The 20,347-nt window shown below is 50.8% G+C and overlaps 1 protein-coding gene and 1 non-coding gene across 3 annotated transcripts in view; both read right to left on the minus strand.

Moving 5' to 3' along the window:
• Nucleotides 1-20,347, minus strand: part of LOC140471194 (aryl hydrocarbon receptor-like) — a 107,906-nt gene that overhangs the window by 44,317 nt on the left and 43,242 nt on the right. The gene's annotated exons all lie outside the window — the stretch shown is intronic.
• Nucleotides 12,158-12,231, minus strand: trnat-agu (transfer RNA threonine (anticodon AGU)). Its single transcript has one exon. It is a non-coding gene; the product is annotated as a tRNA-Thr (tRNA).

The raw sequence follows: 20,347 nt of genomic DNA on the forward strand, positions 1-20,347 counted from the left end.
CAAAGAGAAGGGCCATCTCACTTTGCGAAACCGTTGAGATTATTCAAATGGCAATTGTACCTCTCATTCTGTTCAAAAGCAGTTTTGATGACCATTACCCCAGGTCCTTGCCTTTGCCTGTGTCATTCACAGGACAGAACATATATTTGTATCCAGGATCGTCAAGCATGAGTTCATGCTTTTGGAGTTTACCAGCTCCCTCCAACTCACGGGAGTCAGAGAAATAGTGCAGTGAAGAAGGCATATGGCGTACTGGCTTTTATTGGTAGAGGAATTGAGTTCCGGAGTCCTGAGGTCATGCTGCAGTTGTATAAGACTCTGGTGCGGCCGCATCTGGAATATTGTGTGCAGTTTTGGTCGCCATACTATAGGAAGGATGTGGAGGCACTGGAACGGGTGCAGAGGAAGTTTACCAGGATGTTGCCTGGTATGGTAGGAAAATCCTATGAGGAAAGGCTGAGGCACTTGGGGCTGTTTTCATTGGAGAAAAGAAGGTTTAGGGGTGATTTGATAGAGGTGTACAAGATGATTAGGGGGTTAGATAGGGTTGACAGTGAGAACCTTTTTCCACGTATGGAGTCAGCTATTACAAGGGGGCATAGCTTTAAATTAAGGGGGGGTAGATATAGGACTGATGTTAGGGGTAGGTTCTTCACTCAGCGAGTCGTAAGTTCATGGAATGCCCTGCCAGTAGCAGTAGTGGACTCTCCCTCTTTATGGGTATTTAAGCGGGCATTGGATAGGTATATGGAGGATAGTGGGTTAGTGTAGGTTAGGTGGGCTTTGATCGGCGCAACATCGAGGGCTGAAGGGCCTGTACTGCGCTGTATTCTTCTATGTTCTATGTTCTATAAGCTGACAGAAATTGAACGCAGCCAACCAGAAATGGCCTCAGTGCCTGTTGAAACCCAATGGGATCTACTTCGCAAAACAAAACCATTGTGGATGCTGGAAATCAGAAACAAAACCTGAAATTGCTGGACACTCCTCATTTTGCAGTTCTTTGCATCCCCCCCCACCCCCCACCCCCAACAACAAGTTGTTAGTTAGAAATAACAGTTTTTGTAACTCCAGTAGGGAATATCTGCCATTGGGTCATCGAGACGTACAACACGGAAACAGACCCTTTGCTCCAACCCGTCCATCCCAGCCAGATATCCCAACCCAATCTAGTCCCACCTGCCAGCACCCGGCCCATATCCCTCCAAACCCTTCCTATTCGTATACCCATCCAAATGCCTTTTAAAATGTTGTAATTGTACCAGCCTCCACACTTCCTCTGGCAGCTCATTCCATACATGTACCACCCTCTGTGTGAAAAAGTTGCCCCTGAGGTTTCTTTTAAAGCTTTCCCCTCTCACCCTAAACCTATGGCCCTCATGTTTTGGACTCCCCCCCCCCCCCCCCCCCCCCCCCCCCACCTCGGGGACGACCTTGGCTATTCACCCTGTCATGAGATTGACAATATTGGTTGGGATCCTGATTTTAAAAGTGTCATTCCACCAGCAATAACTTTTCAAAGTTCATTAGTTCCGATCATTAAAGCTTCAAATCGCTAAAGTTTTCCTGCTTTGAACAAAGAGTAGGGTTAATTTAACTCAGAATGATTTTGTAAAGCCTTTTTTGAAGATTGAACTGTAGACCACTCAGCATCTAGTATGTCTTTCTGTGGATACACACTTGTATGATCTACACTCATGAACACAAATCCAACTGGCAAATCCAATTTGTCATTCCAAATCAGGGACTGACTTATGCAACAAAATGTTCAATTTGGCAGATTGTAACTCAGATATGTCACCAGGGACCCTAGATCCAGCTTTAATTGTGGATTTGGCTACACTGAAACACAAAAGCTCCAAAAGTCCTTACATTTTCCGTTATGCCTTTTTGGAGTCAAAGATTACACTGCCTTGAACAGAGTGAGGAGGAGAGATTGAAGACATTGGGACTGTTCTCCTTGGAGAGAAGAAGGCTGAGAGGGAGATCTGAGAGAGGGTTCCAACATCATGGAGGGGAAGGGGGCTGGACAGAGTAGATCGGGACAAGCTGTTCCCACATGGAAAAGGGACAGGAACGAGAGGGACAGAGATTGAAAGGGATGAAGTGAGGGGGAGGTGAGGAAAACCTTTCTCCCCCAGCGAGTAGTTAGGGTCTGGAATGTACTGCCTGGGAATGTGGGAGGAGGCAGGTTCCATTGAGGCATTCAAGATGGTTATTTGGGATGCAGAGATATGGGAACGGCAGGAGATTGGCAATAGGGATAGAACCAGTGCAGGCACAACAGGTCGAATGGCTTGTTCTGCGCTGTAACAGTTCAGTGATTGACAGGGATAACAGGGCCAAATGGCATCTATCTTTGATTCGATGAGACTGAAAACAGTGTTAATCAACCACGCAGAGAAGGTGAATACATACACTGAATATCGCCAGAGCCAGTTTAACTTCTGCAGGCCACATTGCCACTGCCAGGGTTGAAGGTATAGAAAAGATGTACCTGGATGTTACCGGGACTGGAGAGTTTGAGTTCTAATGAGAGGCTGGACAGACTGGGACCTTTTTTCACTGGAGCCTAGGAAGCTGAGGCGAGGCCTTATAGAGGTTTATAAAATCATGAAGGGCATGGATAGGGTGAATAGCAAAGGTCTTTTCCCTGGGGTGGGGGGAGTCCAAAAAAGAGGGCATAATTTTAAGGTGACAAAGGGAAAATTTTAAAAGGGACCTGAGGGGCAATTTATTTTCACACAGAGGGTGGTTCGTGTATGGAATGAATTGCCAGAGGAAGCAGTAAATGCAGATACAGTTATAACATTTAAAAGATATTTGGACAGGTACTTGAATAGGAAAGGGTTCGGAGCATTATAGGCCTAGTTTAGTTTGCGATACCGGGTTGGCATAGACGCATTGGGCGGAAGGGTCGTTTCCATGCTGTGTGTGTCTATGTTGGTTCTTGTTCAAGCCCATAGACAAGAATTGCTTTCAAATAGTTGTGATAGAATAGGGAAACCCTGAGTCAGCCATCATGCCTGAATCAAACGTTGTTTTCTTTCAAGAGCAGCACTGGCCCACATACTGTAGGTGTCTCACCCATCTCTCTTCCAGCTTCCGGTTAATATTGAATAGCGTGATAAACTGGTGTGTGGTTTAGCCTGAGGTTTTCCCCTGGCTTCAGCAATCACAGCTACTTAGTATCGGCATGACAAGGCTGAACTTTAGTCGTTATTTTTTGTGGTAAAACCAGGACATAGCCCCATGACTCACCAGAAAAGAAAAATTCACTTTTCACTCTGAAATCTAGTAAAACTTAGAAGTGCAGATAATGGAAATTTCTGCATCGCGTGACAGCTATTGAGTCACAGTTAGCTCCCTCCTGCTGTCGGAAATATTCCTCAATCTTTCTGTTTCTAAAGAAAAAAAAACTTCTAACCAGACTCATTCATGTAATAACCTTTCTTCGTGTTAGGAGGCCATACATGGCGAGTATCTTGGGCCTGTTGCCAGTAGAGGCCTCTGAAGCTTGCTCTTCAACTTTCGCTTGGCAACAGGCCCCATTACAACCGCTAAATGACAAAGAACAATCAGGGCCACATGCGTACTCGAGAGGCTGGCTTTTGGGCCCCGATCAAGGCCGGGTGTTAAACTGAGCACCAATAGCTGGCTCGCCAGTTCTGCAGCCTTTATCCCATGTGAGGTTAGGCCATTCAAGCTAGCTGCTCAATCCAATGAAGGCCTATTTCCCTCCAGGTTCCCGAGGGTAACAGTGGGGGACAGCATCGTGGAGGTAGCTTTCCAACAGTGCAAAGGGTGGTCTTTTAAGTAGGCCTCAAAGCACTCCTAGCATGTCGGGGTGTGTGAGCAACTGCAGGCTGTGCTGTGGACACCCACCTCATGGTGGTGGCTAGTCTGCAGAGGTTTATGTTTTAGCTAACGTTTGAAGATGTTGAGTGGCTTTATTTTATTCTTTCATGGGATGTGGGGATCCCAGCATCTGTTGCACATGCCTCATTACCCATGAACTGAGAGGCTTGCTGGGCCATTTCAGAGGGTGATTACGAGTCAACCACATTGCTGTTGCTCAGGAGTCACATGTAAGCTGGATCAGGTAAGGATGACAGATTTCTTTCACGAAAGAATGGGGTTTTACAACAATTTATGATTGTTGCCATGGTCACCATGACTAAGATTAGCTTTCAGTTCTGGATTTTTTATTCACTGAACTCAAACTCCACCAGCTGCTGTAATGGGGCTTAAATCCCTGTCCCGATGGCATTAACCTGGGCATCTAGGCCACCCGCCCGTCACATGACCACTTGGTCATCATCGCCCCTAAACGGAGCCTCCATTTTGAAGTGCTGTCATCCTCATTTATCTGTGGCACCCTGCTGCTTCGCGTAAACTGGAAGGCCTCTGATTGGGCTGCAGCTTCAATAGCTTGCCTGTTGACTTTATTTGGATGGTAAGCCTGCCCGCTGGCCACTAATTGGCATGGAAAATCCCAACGAGTGACTGCCCATGGCACAGGTTAGAACCCCGCTGGCATAATCTTACCCAACCTCTCCACCACCATTCTTGTAGCATCATTTGTAGTCCTTCAAGTCAGACTTGGATGTGTGACTCAAAGCAGGGGCCGGAATTTTGATGACCTCAGGGGAGGGGGTGGGGGGAAGCAAATCTTCCAGTCTTCTTTCCTGAATGAAGCTGACTTCATTCACTTTTCCACCTCTTCCCGGAGATCACATGACTCTGGGTAGGAGGGTATATGGTGTGCTCAATAAGGGCAAGCTCTCCATCATTTTCAGTGCATGCTCTGGAAAAACAGCCCAAAGTTTCACTGAAGCAAAATGGCTGCCAGTCTGTCAAATTCAAACTCCACCAGCTGCACCATTTTCACCAGAGATTTGACAGACTCCCAGACAACTGTTTCTTTTCTGTTCCAGTTCATCTTTTCTCACTCATTCCACTGGGAAACCTGGTTCCCCACATCTATACTTGAAGAGACAACTCAGCAGAATAAGTGATGAGATAAGGTTTGTTCCCGCTGACCCTTTTACAGAAAGCAGTTTTTGGTCCAGGTTTTGCTCCTTTCACTCCTTCCAGACCAATCATTTTCAGTTTGCACTTGCCCAATTGCCATCCTTCAACAGTACCTTTCAAACCCTAGAAGGACAAAGGCAGCAGCTACACGGGAACACCACCCCCTGCAGGTTCCTCTCCAAGCCACTCACCACCCTGACCCTCAACTGTTCCTTCAGTGTCACTGGGTCAAAGTCCTGGAATTCCCTCCCTCAGGGCATTGTGGGTCAACCCACAGCACACAGACTGCAGCGGTTCCAGAAGGCAGCTCACCCTAACCTGCTCAAGGGGCAACTAGGGACGGGGCAATAGATACTGGGCCCAGTCAGTGACACCTACATCCCCACGAAAGCATCAAAGCCAAAATCATCCTATTCTTATATAAGCTCTCCTGCCTACCACACGCTTACACTTGTGATAATTCTAATCTGAACCTTTCTGTTTACCATCCCCAAGGCCACCTACTTTCATCTAACATTTCCTCACCCTCTGCCCTTGTCTAAAACCTGCCAAATCCCTTAGCTTGTTGCCATGCTGACGAAGGGCCATCGAGTGGAAACATTATATCGGTTTCTCGCTAAATCGGTGCTGACCAGTCTGCTGAGTATTTCTCGCATTTTCTGTTCTTAGTTTTGGATTTTTAGTGTCTGACCCATTTTGCTTTTGGAGTAATGGAGATTAATGGGGCAGGCCCGAATAGGAATGATGGTGGCAACAGGATAATGGAATACTCTTCCAGTACACTGTACTGTCGAGGGGAATGGGCGACCTATCTGCATTCATGTTTATTGATGACTAAAGGACCTGGCTGTACCAGCAGAACAGACAAGAGAACAAAAAAAATTGCACTGATTACAACTTGTCCCTTTATTTGTGTTCCAACAACAGGACACAGACCTTCATCTTACTGTATTTGAGTAGGACCTCTGCTTTCTTCCAAACAGACTACTGAATTGACAAAGGAGAGGCGCTCCGGAAGCTTGTCAACTCAATTAAACCCATCGGACTATAACTGGTGTTCCGTGACTTCTGACCTTGTCCACCCCCAGTCCAACACCGGGATGACTAATCGATTGCTAAACTTAGATTAGGAATATGGCATACTTCATGAAAAAACGTTAATGAGCAAACTGTTAAGCTTGTTCAAAACCAAATCACAGACTCACTGAAGTGGTACAGTGCAAATAGAGGCCATTCAGCCCATCGTGTCTGCACCAGCTTGTTAAATGAGCATCATTGCCTCGTGCCCATCTCCTGGTTTATCCCCATAGCCTTGCACATTATTTTTATCTGAATAAATAATATCATAATCATCTAATACCTGATCCAATGTTCCAAGGGCTAACGGGATTGTTGTGGTTCTGTTCGCCGAGCTGGGAATTTGTGTTGCAAACGTTTCGTCCCCTGTCTAGGTGACATCCTCAGTGCTTGGGAGTCTCCTGTGAAGCGCTTCGGTGATGTTTCCTCCGGCATTTATAGTGGCCTGTCTCTGCCGCTTCCAGGTGTCAGTTCGAGTTGTCCGCTGTAGTGGCCGGTATATTGGGTCCAGGTCGATGTGTTTGTTGATAGAATCTGTGGATGAGTGCCATGCCTCTAGGAATTCCCTGGCTGTTCTCGGTTTGGCTTGTCCTATAATGGTAGTGTTGTCCCAGTCGAATTCATGTTGCTTGTCATCTGCGTGTGTGGCTACTAAGGATAGCTGGTCGTGTCGTTTCGTGGCTAGTTGGTGTTCATGGATGCGGATCGTTAACTGTCTTCCTATTTGTCCTATGTAGCGTTTTGTGCAGTCCTTGCATGGGATTTTGTACACTACATTGGTTTTGCTCATGCTGGGTATTGGGTCCTTTGTCCTGGTGAGTTGTTGTCTGAGCGTGGCTGTTGGTTTGTGTGCTGTTATGAGTCCTAGTGGTCGCAGTAGTCTGGCTGTCAGTTCGGAAATGTTCTTGATGTATGGTAGTGTGGCTAGTCCTTTGGGTTGCGGCATGTCCTCGTTCCGTTGTCTCTCCCATAGGCATCTGTTGATGAAATTGCGGGGGTATCCGTTTTTGGCGAATACCTTATTTCGGTGTTCTTCTTCCTCTTTTTGCAGTTCTGGTGTGCTGCAGTGTGTCGTGGCCCTTTTGAACAGGAAAGACACACACACACACCAAGTCCTGAACTATGAAAGCAACCACCCCAACACACACAAACGAAGTTGCATCAGGACACTACTCAAAAGGACTAGCCACACTACCATACATCAGGAGCATTTCCGAACTGACAGCCAGACTACTGCGACCACTAGGACTCATAACAGCACACAAACCAACAGCCACTCTCAAACAACAACTCACTAGGACAAAGGACCCGATACCCAGCATGATCAAAACCAATGTAGTGTACAAAATCCCATGCAGGGACTGCACAAAACACTACATTGGACAAACAGGAAGACAGTTAACGATCCGCATCCATGAACACCAACTAGCCATGAAACAACACGACCAGCTATCCTTAGTAGCCACACACGCAGATGACAAGCAACATGAATTTGACTGGGACAACACTACCATTATAGGACAAGCCAAACAGAGAACAGCCAGGGAATTCCTAGAGGCATGGCACTCATCCACAGACTCTACCAACAAACACATCGACCTGGACCCAATGTATCGGCCACTACAGCGGACAGCTCGAACTGACAACCGGAAGCGGCAGAGACAGGCTACTATAAATGCCGGAGGAAACATCACAGAAGCGCTTCACAGGAGGCTCCCAAGCACTGAGGATGTCACCTAGACAGGGGACGAAACGTTTGCTACACAAATTCCCAGCTCGGCGAACAGAACCACAACAACGAGCACCCGAGCTACAAATCTTCTCCCAAACTTTGAACACCTAACGGGATTAAAGGGGATGGGGGAGAAAGTGGGAACAGGAGAATGAGTTGGATGATCAGCTGGGATCAGATTGAGTGGGGGAAACAGGGTCAAAGGGCCGAATGGCCTCCTCCTGCTCCCAGTGTCTGTGTCCCGTGTGAATACCTCAATGGAACCTGCCTCCCCACATTCCCAGGCAGTACATTCTAGACCCTAACTACTCGCTGGGGGGGGGAAAGGTTTTCCTCACCTCCCCCTCACTTCATCCCTTTCAATCTCTGTCCCTCTCGTTCCTGTCCCTTTTCCATGTGGGAACAGCTTCTCCCGATCTACTCTGTCCAGCCCCCTCCCCCCATGATGTTGGAACCCTCTCTCAGATCTCCCTCTCAGCCTCCTTCTGTCCAAGGAGAACAGTCCCAACTTTTATAGGTGCGCCATCGAGAGCATTCTGTCTGGATGTATCACTACCTGGTGTGGCAACTGTACCATTCAAGATCGGAGACGGTTACAGAGAGTGGTGAACCCGGCCCGGACAATCACAAAGGCCAACCTCCCATCGATAGAATCCATCTCCCAGGCCCGCTGTCAAGGAAAGGCCGCCAGCATTCTCAAAGATCCATCCCACCCTGGCAATGTTTTTCTACACCCTCTAACATCGGGGAGAAGGTACAGAAGCCTGAACACACGCACCAGCCGGTTTCGAAACAGTTTCTACCCTACTGTGGTTAGAATACTGAATGGACTCACAAACTCTTAACATTCACCTGTACCTGTGTTTTGTTTTTGCCGCTGTTTACCTATTATTTATTTATCTATGCTACTTAACTCTGTGATCTGCCTGTATTGCTCGCAAGACAAAGCTTTTCACTGTGTCTCGGTACATGTGACAATAAATTCAATTCAATTCAATCTCTCCTCCTCACTGAAGTTTCTCATCCCTGGAACAATTCTGGTAAATTCCTTCTGCCCTCTCTCTCTCCAATGTGTTCGCATCGTTCCTATAGTGTGGGGCCCACAACTGGACACAATCCTCCAATCGGCAGTACGTTTGTAAGGCATAATCCATTTTATTGGGGGGGGGGGCACACAAAACACAAACGCGTGAAGTAAATAAGGCCAGGCACGTGGAGTTGGCACAGGTTCTGCTGCTGAAGGTGTTTACCTGTTAGCAGACTTGATCTGTTAGACTTGCTATTTTATAAACTCAGCTTTATTAATAGGGACATAGAGAACCAGAGCTGGGAGGTGATGTTCAACTTGTACCAAACCCTTGTTAGACCTCAGCTGGAGGATTGGACTCAGTGTCTCCACTGAGGCTCAACCATTGTTCTTCACAATTTGTTTTAGTACCAACACCCCCACCTAGCCCACGAAGGTCAGTGTGTAATCAGTAGAAACTGGCTGTGCCAATTCATTCAGTTGAAAACCACACAACACCAGGTTATGTTCCAACAGGTTTATTTGACACCACGAGCTTTCGGAACGCTGCTCCTTCTTCAGGTAGCGAAGGGGGTATCATCAGGAGTTTGAGTTGAGTCACTCTCGAAGGTTCCCCCTGCCCCCTGGTGAGTCACTGGGCCCGTGCTCTCAACAGCTGAGGAACTAATGACAGGGGCTAATTCGGGGCATGAAACACCTCCCCCCCCCACCCCATCCCAGACACAGACAGACCGCCAAGTCCAAACAGGCAAGGCTGAGGAAAGGGTGGCTTCCAAAGTCAGGAAACGCAGTGCAAACCGACAAGAGAAACCAAAATCATGGAGCGAGATCAAGTATTGAACTGTGACCCCAGGCTTCAATTCAACAGTTTATTCAGTTTGGATCCAAGTCCAAACTTCACCACATAAGGAGCAGTCACACTCCAACGGAGTCAAAAATGCAATGGCCAATCTCAAGTCTTTTTCATCCAGTGGTATTCCCATCTTGTTCATTCTTCCGTGGGACATGGGCGCCCCCTGGCGGGGCCAGCCATTACTGCCATGTCCCTAGTTGCCCCTTGAGAAGGTGGGGGTGAGCTGCCTTCTTGAACCGCTGCAGTCCATGTGCTGTAGGTTGACCCACAATGACCTTAGGGAGGGAATTTCAGGATTCTGACCCAGTGACAGTGAAGGAACGGCGATATCTTTCCATGTCAGGATGGTGGTGGCTTGGAGGGGAACTTGCAAGGGGTGGTGTTCCCATGTATCTGCTGGCCCTTGTCCTTCTAGATGGAAGTGATTGTGGGTTTGGAAGGTGCTGTCTGAGGATCTTTGGTGAATCTCTGCAGTGCATCTTGTAGATAGTACACACTGCTGCTACTGAGCATCGGTGGTGGGGGGAGTGGATGCTTGTGGATGCGGTGCCAATCAAGTGGGGCTGCTTTGTCCTGGATGGTGTCAAGTTTCTTGAGTGTTGTTAGAGCTGCCCCCATCCAGGCAAGTGGGAAGTATTCCATCATACTCCTGACTTGTGCCTTGTAGCTGGTGGACAGGCTGTGGGGAGTCAGGAGGGGAGTTAATCACTCAGGATTCCTAGCCTCTGACCTGCAGCCAATGTGTCCATGTGGCGATTCCAGCTCAGTTTCTGGTCAATGGTACGTTGATAGTGGTAGGAGGGGATTCGGTGATGGTAGCATCATTGAATATCAAGTGAGTGGAGGATGTCGAAGATTTGATTCCGCCTTTGTTGAGTGAAGTGGAGAATTTCTGACAAACCGTTGATGCAGATACGCTATCTTCTGTTCTTTTGGTGTGGTTACGACAATAAAGTAGCTGGTAGTCAAGGTGACATATGCCAGGCCTCCGACAGTTTCCAGGATGTTGTGGTGAGATAGCTACCAAAGTAACTGGCACGAGCTCTGAGCAATTCATTTCTTTGCCCCTCTGTCGGAAACTCTGCCCGAGAAAGCCTGTTCACTCCCGTTTCGATGCGGGCCCACAGATGAGGTGATCCATCAAAGTAGGGCAGGGACATTCTACAACTGGCAACTCCATTCGTTTGATTTGATTTGATTATTATACCTCAGTACAGTGAAAAGTTTTGTTTTGCGTGCAGATCATACCGCGCAAAGGTGGTAGGATGAGAGAACTGAGCGAGGAATACAAATTTACGGCTGGGAGAAAAGCAAGGTCAACAGCAGATTTGAAAATGGAAGTTCTGAGAAATGGGCAAAAGGTTCAATTCTCTTTTGAATCGTTTCACGCCTCACATTTTGCTCTTTCCATTTTTGAACGTGGGCCTCTCTTCAGAACGTTGCGTCCAAGTGATTTTAAGAAAGGAACTTGCTTGGGTAAAGACCAGATGATTAGTGAGGTCAAAGGTCACCAAACTGAATCAGTGATGTGCCAAATGGCTTGGGTGGAGGGGCGTAGTTTTGGAAATGCAGGTGGACTTCACTCAGCCAAACTCACTGCTAACATCTGTCGCCCATGGGGGTCATGATGCAGCCTCATTCATCTCATCTTCCGTTAAGTCAAGGACAAAGCAATCCACTTGGTCGGCACTCCATTCAGTGCCCTCAATATTCACTCCCTGCCCCCCAAACACATTGTGCAGTGGGCTGCACCAACTCGCAGATAGCATGCAGCAACTCACCAGGGTTCCTGAGATAGCACCTTCCAAACTCACCACCAACAGGACAAGAGGCGCACGGGCACACCACCGACAGCACGTTCCCCTCCAAACCCCACATGTCCTGGTTCTGAAGAAGTGTCACACCTGATCAAAAGATGAGCACCGTTTCTCTCTCTCCACAGATGCTGCCAAATTTCTCCAACCGGGTCAAAGTTATGGAACTCCCGAGACTTCACCAGTTTCCTCACTTCCCCTCCCCCCACCTTACCCCAGTTCCAACCTTCCAGCTCAGCACCATCCTCATGACCTGTCCCACCTGTCCGTCTCCCTTCCCACCTATCCACCCTATCACCTTTCCCCCCACCTCCATCCCCCCTACTGCGCTCTCAGCTACCTTCCCCCAGCCTCACCCCCTCCCGCTTATCTCTCCACCCCCGAGGCTCCCAGCCTCATTCCTGATGAAGGGCTTTTGCCCGAAACGTTTATTTTCTTGCTCCTCGGATGCTGCCTGACCTACTGTGCTTTTCCAGCACCACTCTAATCTCTCTCCCTAACAGCACTGTGGGTGTACCTACAGCACATGGACACAGTGAGTGGTTGACGTGAATAACAGAGATATGTTGAAGGGGAAACTAGACAAGGATTATGATGGGGGGAGGGGGGCATGGATAAGGTAAATAATGTGGGAATTGAACCCACAACCTTGGCATTACTAGCACCATGTTCTAACCAACTGAGCTAACCAACCCTCCAACTCGCACCACCCTCTTGAACTGTCCTACCTGTCCATCTTCCTTCCCGTCTATCCCCTCCAGCCTCCCCTCCAAGCTATCACCATCACCCCCCTAACCTTTGTCTGCCTATCGCCGTTCCAGCTACCTTCCCCCCATCCCCACCCCGCCTCCCATTTATCTCCCAGTCCCCTTCCCCAACGTTCCTGATGAAGGGCTTATGCCCAAAACATCGAGTCTCCTGCTCCTCGGATGCTGCCTGACCGGCTGTGCTTTTCCAGCAACACACTATCTTGTCAAGGATTGCAACAGAGAAGGAAAAGGGAGGGTTGTAATGAGAGATATAGATGAGGAGAAGCTGGAATGAACTGCGAGCATTCACAATTTGGATCAATCAGCCCGAATGTGTATTGAGTAGGCAGTTCACAACCACCTTCACAAGAGCAGTTAAGGAAGCTGCCTTTCTTTAAGTACATGACCTGATCACTCGGCGATGGTTGATGGATCCCAAACAAACTGATATCCCTGATCGCGTTAGGAGGATACAAAAGGCTACCAAGCTGAGGGAAGAGACTCCATGCAATTGGATTCCACACTGGTAGGTGTCTGACAGCAATATCAGCACCATCTCAGTGGATCACTTGCCCTTTTGCGAAATGAGAATCACAGAATTTTCAGTCTGGAGGAGACCACTCCAAATCACTCCCAATCGTTTTTTTTCCCACGTAATTGTTCGTGCCGATTAATTTGCCGAAATCAAGCTCAATTCAGGTCAAAATTTCGAAAGGTCACTGATGGTGCCAACTCAAGAAGACGCCTCAGATTACAAGTATTACAAAATACTTACAGCAGAGAAGGAGGCCATTCAGCCCAACGAGTCCATGCTATGATTCTGCTCCAAGCCGAGAGCCCAGACTCTGATAAAAAGGATTGTGGGTGAGTTTGTTTACATAGTGACAGGGAACTTGGCTAAAACCTACAGGTGGTTCCAATAAGTTTGTTTTTCTGTGATTGCTGTTGCCAGTGTCTCAGAGTTTGTTTGCACGGGATTAAAAGGAGTCCAGTGATTAAGGTTGCTGCTGTTGACACTTTAACGGTCTGGTTGATCAATACTTTTCGAGGTTTGTGTTTTTGATTTCAAAAATTATGAATGTTTGTGTTTCACCTTATTGTTACCATTAGTGTTCATTGGTTCTGTATACAACGTATACTCAGAAGGGCTGTGTGTTGGCACTGGAGGGTATGAAGGTGGTGGGTTGAGGACATGAGTTGGCAAGGGGGTTGTTAAAGACCACAGGGGTGGTTGGAGGCACAAGTTGACAGGAGGGCTGGAAGGGGCCATGAGAGTGGGTGGCAGGTATGGGTTGACAGGGAGTTGTTATGGAAGCATGGGGAGCGGATGGGGTGTGGGGAGTGAAGGATAGAAGGCTTAAAACATCCCGGAGAATGGCACCGTGCTCAGTATGCCTTTGCTGCTGCCAATCTATTCCCCAAAGGCAACTTGTGCTTTTCGCAGTCTGGGTGTGAGTCTTCCTTGATGTAAGACTTTGCAGTTATGAAATAGTTCAGTATTGTTGGATTTTAAAGACATATCCTGTGACATTTGTCAAGTGGGTCTCAGTGAAAAATTGGGCATGGCTTTAGCTGGGCGCTTTGGTACTGTAAATAAGTTCCTAACCACGTGACAGAATGAATTGACATTGATTCTAGTGAAGCCAAAGACATTTATTAAAGTTTGTCTCAACAAACATTGATGGAAAGCATGACAGATGGGGGGGGGCTGGGGGTGTTCAACACTGAGCGAATTACTGCAGCATGAGAACACTTGTTTCAAATGAGGGAAAGGTTGATACTATATCTGCTTTACATGACTCCAGAACATTAATATACAACAAGAAGGTGCCACTGCCTCAATACTGAACAATACTGCATACCTCTCCAAGGGATTCATTCCAGCAGAATTCGTTTTAAATGGATTCTTTTATGGGAGGTGGTTAACATGCGTGAGGCCAACATTTATTGCCCATCACAATTCACCCTTGAACTGAGTGGCTTGCTCAGCCCTTTCAGAGTCAGTCACATCGCCGGGGGTCTGGAGTCACGTGGAGGCCTGACTGGGTAACAACAGCAGATGTCCCCTCCCTGAGAAGGCCACCAGGGAACCAGATTTTTTAATTTTGCAAATGGCAACCCATGATAGCTTTATGGCCACCATTACCAAGACTAACTTTCACTTTTTAAAAATTCACTTGTGGGAACGTGGGCGTCACTGGCTGGGCCCAGTATTTATTGACCCCATCGCTAGTTGTCCCTTGAGAAGGTGGGGATGAGTTGCCTTCTTGAACCGCTGCAGTCCATGTGCTGTAGGTTGACCCACAATGCCCTGAGGGAGGGAATTCCAGGATTTTGACCCAGTGACACTGAAGGAATGGTGATAGATTTCCAGGATGGTGAGTGGCTTGGAGGGGAACTTGCAGGGGGGTGGGGTTCCCATGTATCTGCTGCCCTTGTCCTTCTAGATGGAAGTGGTCGTGGGTTTGGAAGGTGCTGTTTGAGGATCTTTGGTGAATTTCGGCAGTGTATCTTGTAGATCGTACACACTGCTGCTACTGAGCGTCGGTGGGGGGAGTGAATGTTTGTGGATGTGGGGCCAATCAAGCAGGGGCTGCTTTGTCCTGGATGGTGTCGAGCTTCTTGAGTGTTGTTGGAGCTGCCCCCATCCAGGCAAGTGGGGAGCATTCCATCACACTCCTGACTTGGGCCTTGTAGATGGTGGGACAGGGTCGAGAGCGTGGTGCTGGAGAAGCACAGCAGGTCAGGCAGCATCTGAGGAGCAGGGGAGTCGACGTTTCAGGCAAAAGCCCTTCATCAGGAGGCATATCTCCTGCTCCTGGGATGCTGCCTGACCTGCTGTGCTTTTCCAGCACCACACTCTCAACTCTGATCGCCAGCATCTGCAGTCATAACTTTCTCCTAGATGGTGGACAGGCTGTGGGGAGTCAGGAGGTGAGTTACTCACCTCTGTATTCCTAGCCTCTGACCTGCTCTTGGAGCCACTGTGTTTCTGTATTGAGGCCATTTGAGTTTCTGGTCAGTGCTAGTGATATGGAGGGGGATGTATTGATTGAATTTAAATTCTATCAGCTGCCATTGGTGGAAAGAGGGGCCCTTTTGATGGATTATTGAGCCAGTGACATTACCGTTCTGTGACAGTGTAGTGGGCCCTGGAGGGAGAGCAGGCAGAGTTAGGCTGCTGCTACAGAACAGTTTAGTTGGACCTTCTGAACTTCACACAATGATTCCCCTCGAGTGGGGTACCAGAGGGTAGGACAACCACAGCCCAGAGCTGTCGTCAGGATAGGGGGTAAACAAAGGATGGGAAGGCCTAGGAAGCGGCGCAGAAAAGATTTCCGAGAGAGGGATATGGGCCAAGTGCTGGCAAATGGGGATTAGATTAGGTTAGGCTATCTGGTCAGCATGGACGAGTTGGACCGAAGGGTCTGTTTCTGTGCTATACGTCTCTATGGGCAGGCGCAGCGGTGAGGATTGGAAAAGCTGGCAAGAGAAGATTCAAGCAGAGATTTTGGAGAGGTGTTCAAAACCATGAGGGGTCTGAACAGAGTGGATAGTGAGAAATTGTTCCTAATTGACCGAAGGATTGAGAAGCAGAGGGACACAGATTTGAAGTGATCGATTGACAGACCAGAGAGGACATGAGCAAACCCTTTCTGCACTGCCTTCCGAGAACGACAGAGGCAGAGTCTATCAGGGTTTCTAAAGGAGGAAAGCTTTCCTGGTCTCTCTCTCTCTCTCTCTCTCTCTCACACACACACACACACACACACACAAACCAGGTAGGCCCCAGGTTTGACAGAGCTAAATTTACTGAGATGGCCCTGAGGAAATTTGTCAGTCCCACTGACTCCGTGCTTGAGGTGAGAGCAAATAAGTCAGGTCAAGTTCCCGATTACAATCGCCCGATTACAACAATTCCTGCTGAAGTTGTGCGTGGGTAGTTGTTGGGCAACTTAGAGGCAAAACAAAACCAGCTGAAACAAATAGGGAAAGGCACACAACTAAATGCTGGAGATAATCTGTCACAAGATATCACCGATGAACTCTATCAGCACAAACAAATTGGCCCCTACATTCCTCAAGCTGCCATTAACAATCGCTGGCAGCCATCCAAAGCAGGCTTTGGCACGAAAGGCTAAATAATACCGACTGAAAAAATGGGGAGTCCAGTTTGAAGCAAATCTTTCCAACCAACCAGACAGAATGGATGTGAGAAACAGGGAACAGTGAGGAACCCCAGAAAGACCACACAGTGTCACATTGGGGGGCAGGAGCTCCCAGAAACAAGCTTACACGCTCTCACACACACACACACACACACACGCTCTCTCTCACACACACACACACACGCATTCACACACACACACTCACACACTCACACACTTGGTTGTGGGGGAATGGGGAGGGAGGTGGGTGTGGGGAAATGGGGGACGGAGATGGGTGTGGGGGAATGGGGAGGGAGGTGGGGGTTGGGGAATGGGGGAGGGTGGTGGGTGTGGGGGAATGGGGGAGGGAGGTGGGTGTGCGGGAATGGGGGAGGGAGGTGGGTATGGGGGAATGGGGGAGGGAGGTGGGTGTGCGGGAATGGGGGAGGGAGGTGGGTATGGGGGAATGGGGGAGGGAGGTGGGTGTGCGGGAATGGGGGAGGGAGGTGGGCTTGGGGGAATGGGGAGGGAGGTGGGGAATGGGGAAGTGGTGGAGAATGGGGGACAGAGGTGGGGATGGGGAATGGGGGAGGGAGGTGGGCTTGGTGGAATGGGGAGGGAGGTGGGGAATGGGGAAGTGGTGGAGAATGGGGGACAGAGGTGGGGATGGGGAATGGGGGAGGGAGGTGAGGGTGGGGGAATGGGGAGGGTGGTAGGTGAGGGAGAATGGGGAGGGAGGTGGGGATGGGGGGTGGGGATGGGGGGTGGGGTTTGGGGAATGGGAGAGGGAGGTGGGGAATGAGGAAAAGAGGTGGGTGTAGGGGAATGGCGAGGGAGGTGGATGTGGGGGAATGGGGAGGGAGGTGGGTGTGGGGGAATGGGGGAGGGAGGTGGGTGTGGGGGAATGGGGGAGGGAGGTGGGATGGGGGAATGGGGAAGTGGTGGGGGAATGGGGACGGAGGTGGGGATGGGGAATGGGGGAGGGAGGTGGTGTTGGGGGAATGGGGGCGGTAGGTGGGGTTGTGGGAATGGGGGAGGGAGGTGGGTGTGGGGGAATGGGGAGGGAGGTGGGTGTGGGGGAATGGGGGAGGGAGGTGGGATGGGGGAATGGGGAAGTGGTGGGGGAATGGGGACGGAGGTGGGGATGGGGAATGGGGGAGGGAGGTGGTGTTGGGGGAATGGGGGCGGTAGGTGGGGTTGTGGGAATGGGGGAGGGAGGTGGGTGTGGGGGAATGGGGAGGGAGGTGAGATGGGGGAAATGGGGGAGTGGTGGGGGAATGGGGACGGAGGTGGGTGTGGGGGAATGGGGAGGGAAGTGAGTGTGGGGGAATGGTGGAGGGAAAATGGGGGCGGGGGAATGGGGACGGAGGTGGGTGTGGGGGAATGGGGAGAGAGGTGGGGATGGGGAATGGGGGAGGGAGGTGGAATGGGGAGGGAGGTGGGGATGGGGAATTGTGGAGGGAGGTGGGGTTGGGGGAATTGGGGAGGGAGGTGGGGTTGGGGGAATGGGGGAGGGAGGTGGGGTTGGGGGAATGGGGTAGGGAGGTGGGGGAGGGGGACTGGGGGGGGTGGTGAGTGTGGAGGAATGGGGGGGTGGAGGTGGTGGTAGGGGTGGGGAATGGGGAGAGAGGTGGGGATGGGGGAAGGGGAATAAGGAGGGACAATGGAGAGGTGGTGGGAGAATGGGGGAGGGTAGTTGGGAGGTGGGGATGGGGGAATGGGGAGGTAGGTGGGGCAGGGGGAATGGGAAGGGAGGTGGGATGGGGGAATGGGGAGGGAGGTGGGGTTGGGTGAATGGGGGAGGGATGTGGGGATGGGGGAGTGTAAAGGGAGATGGGGGTGGGGGAATGGGGAGGGAGGTGGGGGTGGGGTAATGGAGGTGGGAGTGGAGGTGAGGAGGGAGATGGGTGTGGGGGAAGGGGAAGGGAGGTGGGTGTGGGGGAATGGGGGAGGAAGGTGGGTGTAGGGGAATGGGGAGGGAGGTGGGTGTGGGGAAATGGGGACGGAGGTGGGTGTGTGGGACTGGGGAGGGAGGTGGGAGTTGAGGAATGGGGGAAGGTGGTGGGTGTGGGTGAATGGGGGAGGGAGGTGGGGTTGGGGGAATGGGGAGGGAGTTGGGATTGGGGAATGGGGATGTGGTGGGGGAATGGGGGACGGAGGTGGGGATGGGGAATGGGGGAGGGAGGTGGTGGTGGGGGAATGGGGGAGGGAGGTGGTGGTGGGGGAATGGGGGAGGGAGGTGGGGATGGGGAATGGGGGAGGGAAGTGGGGTTGGGGGAATGGGGAGGGAGGTGGGATGGGGAGGGAGGTGGGGATGGGGAATGGGGGAGGGAAGTGGGGTTGGGGGAATGGGGGAGGGAGGTGGGGTTGGGGGAATGGGGAGGGAGTTGGGATTGGGGAATGGGGATGTGGTGGGGGAATGGGGGACGGAGGTGGGGATGGGGAATGGGGGAGGGAGGTGGTGGTGGGGGAATGGGGGAGGGAGGTGGGATGGGGAGGGAGGTGGGGATGGGGAATGGGGGAGGGAAGTGGGGTTGGGGGAATGGGGAGGGAGGTGGGATGGGGAGGGAGGTGGGGATGGGGAATGGGGGAGGGAAGTGGGGTTGGGGGAATGGGGGAGGGAGGTCGGTGTGAGGGGAATGGGGAGGGAGGTGGGTGTGGGGGAATGGGGGAGGGAGGTGTGGGAGGGGGAATGGAGATACAGGTGGGTCTGGGGGAATAGGGAGGGAGGTGAGATGGGGGAAATGGGGGAGTGGTGGGGGAATGGGGACTGAGGTGGGTGTGGGGGAATGGGGAGGGAAGTGAGTGTGGGGGAATGGTGGAGGGAAAATGGGGGTGGGAGAATGGGGACGGAGGTGGGTGTGGGGGAATGGGGAGAGAGGTGGGTTTGAGGGAATGGGGAGAGAGGTGGGTTTGGGAGAATGGGGACGGAGGTGGGTGTGGGGGAATGGGGAGGGAGGTGGGATGGGGGAAATGGGGGAGTGGTGGGGGAAGGGGGACGGAGGTGGGTGTGGGGGAATGGGGAGAGAGGTGGGTTTGAGGGAATGGGGAGAGAGGTGGGTTTGGGGGAATGGGGGAAGGGAGGTGGGGTGGGGGGATGTGAGAGCGAGGTGGGGGGGGGGGGAAGTGAGGGGGGAGCTGGAGGGGTTGGGGAATGGGGGACAGGGCTGGGATGTGGAGGTGTTTTACAGACAGAGACAGCAAGGCAGGGATGGGGGCAAGCCAGTCTGGAGCTGCCTGGGTGCTATCAGATTCTCCATAGTTGTTGTTGTTGTTGTTGTTGCCGGGGGGATCTCGGTGCCCGTCTGGAAAGGTGAGAGACGGACGTTTGCCTTTAAGGGATGCCATTATTCACAGATCAAGAAACGTCTTTATCTCTGTTCCAAATCTCTCCACCACACAAAGAAATCTCAGTCTGAGAAACAAGCAGCCTGACGCAAAGCAACATCTCGTGACAACTCCTTTTGTTGACACACCACGCACTTACCAACTCCCAGAACCAAAGGTAAATTGCTGCCTTAACACTTCCCACACCAGAATGTTCCAGCAGTGCACACAAGGGTTCCAGTGCTTTATCGGAAGGGAATAAGGAAAACACATTGTCTGAAAAGGAGCCTGCACCTCATCGGATAGGAATGCTGGGAGAGGACAGGACCACGCTCTGTTGTGATGCCTGTTGTGATCGAATAGCTGAAAATGTGTTGCTGGAAAAGCGCAGCAGGTCAGGCAGCATCCAAGGAGCAGGAGAATCGACGTTTCGGTTCCTGAAGAAGGGCTGATGCCCGAAACGTCGATTCTCCTGCTCCTTGGATGCTGCCTGACCTGCTGCGCTTTTCCAGCAACACATTTTCAGCTCTGATCTCCAGCATCTGCAGTCCTCACTTTCTCCTCGTGATCAAATAGCTGACTGCTA

The sequence above is a fragment of the Chiloscyllium punctatum genome, chromosome X (genome assembly GCF_047496795.1).
Source record: "Chiloscyllium punctatum isolate Juve2018m chromosome X, sChiPun1.3, whole genome shotgun sequence".
NCBI lineage: Eukaryota > Metazoa > Chordata > Chondrichthyes > Orectolobiformes > Hemiscylliidae > Chiloscyllium > Chiloscyllium punctatum.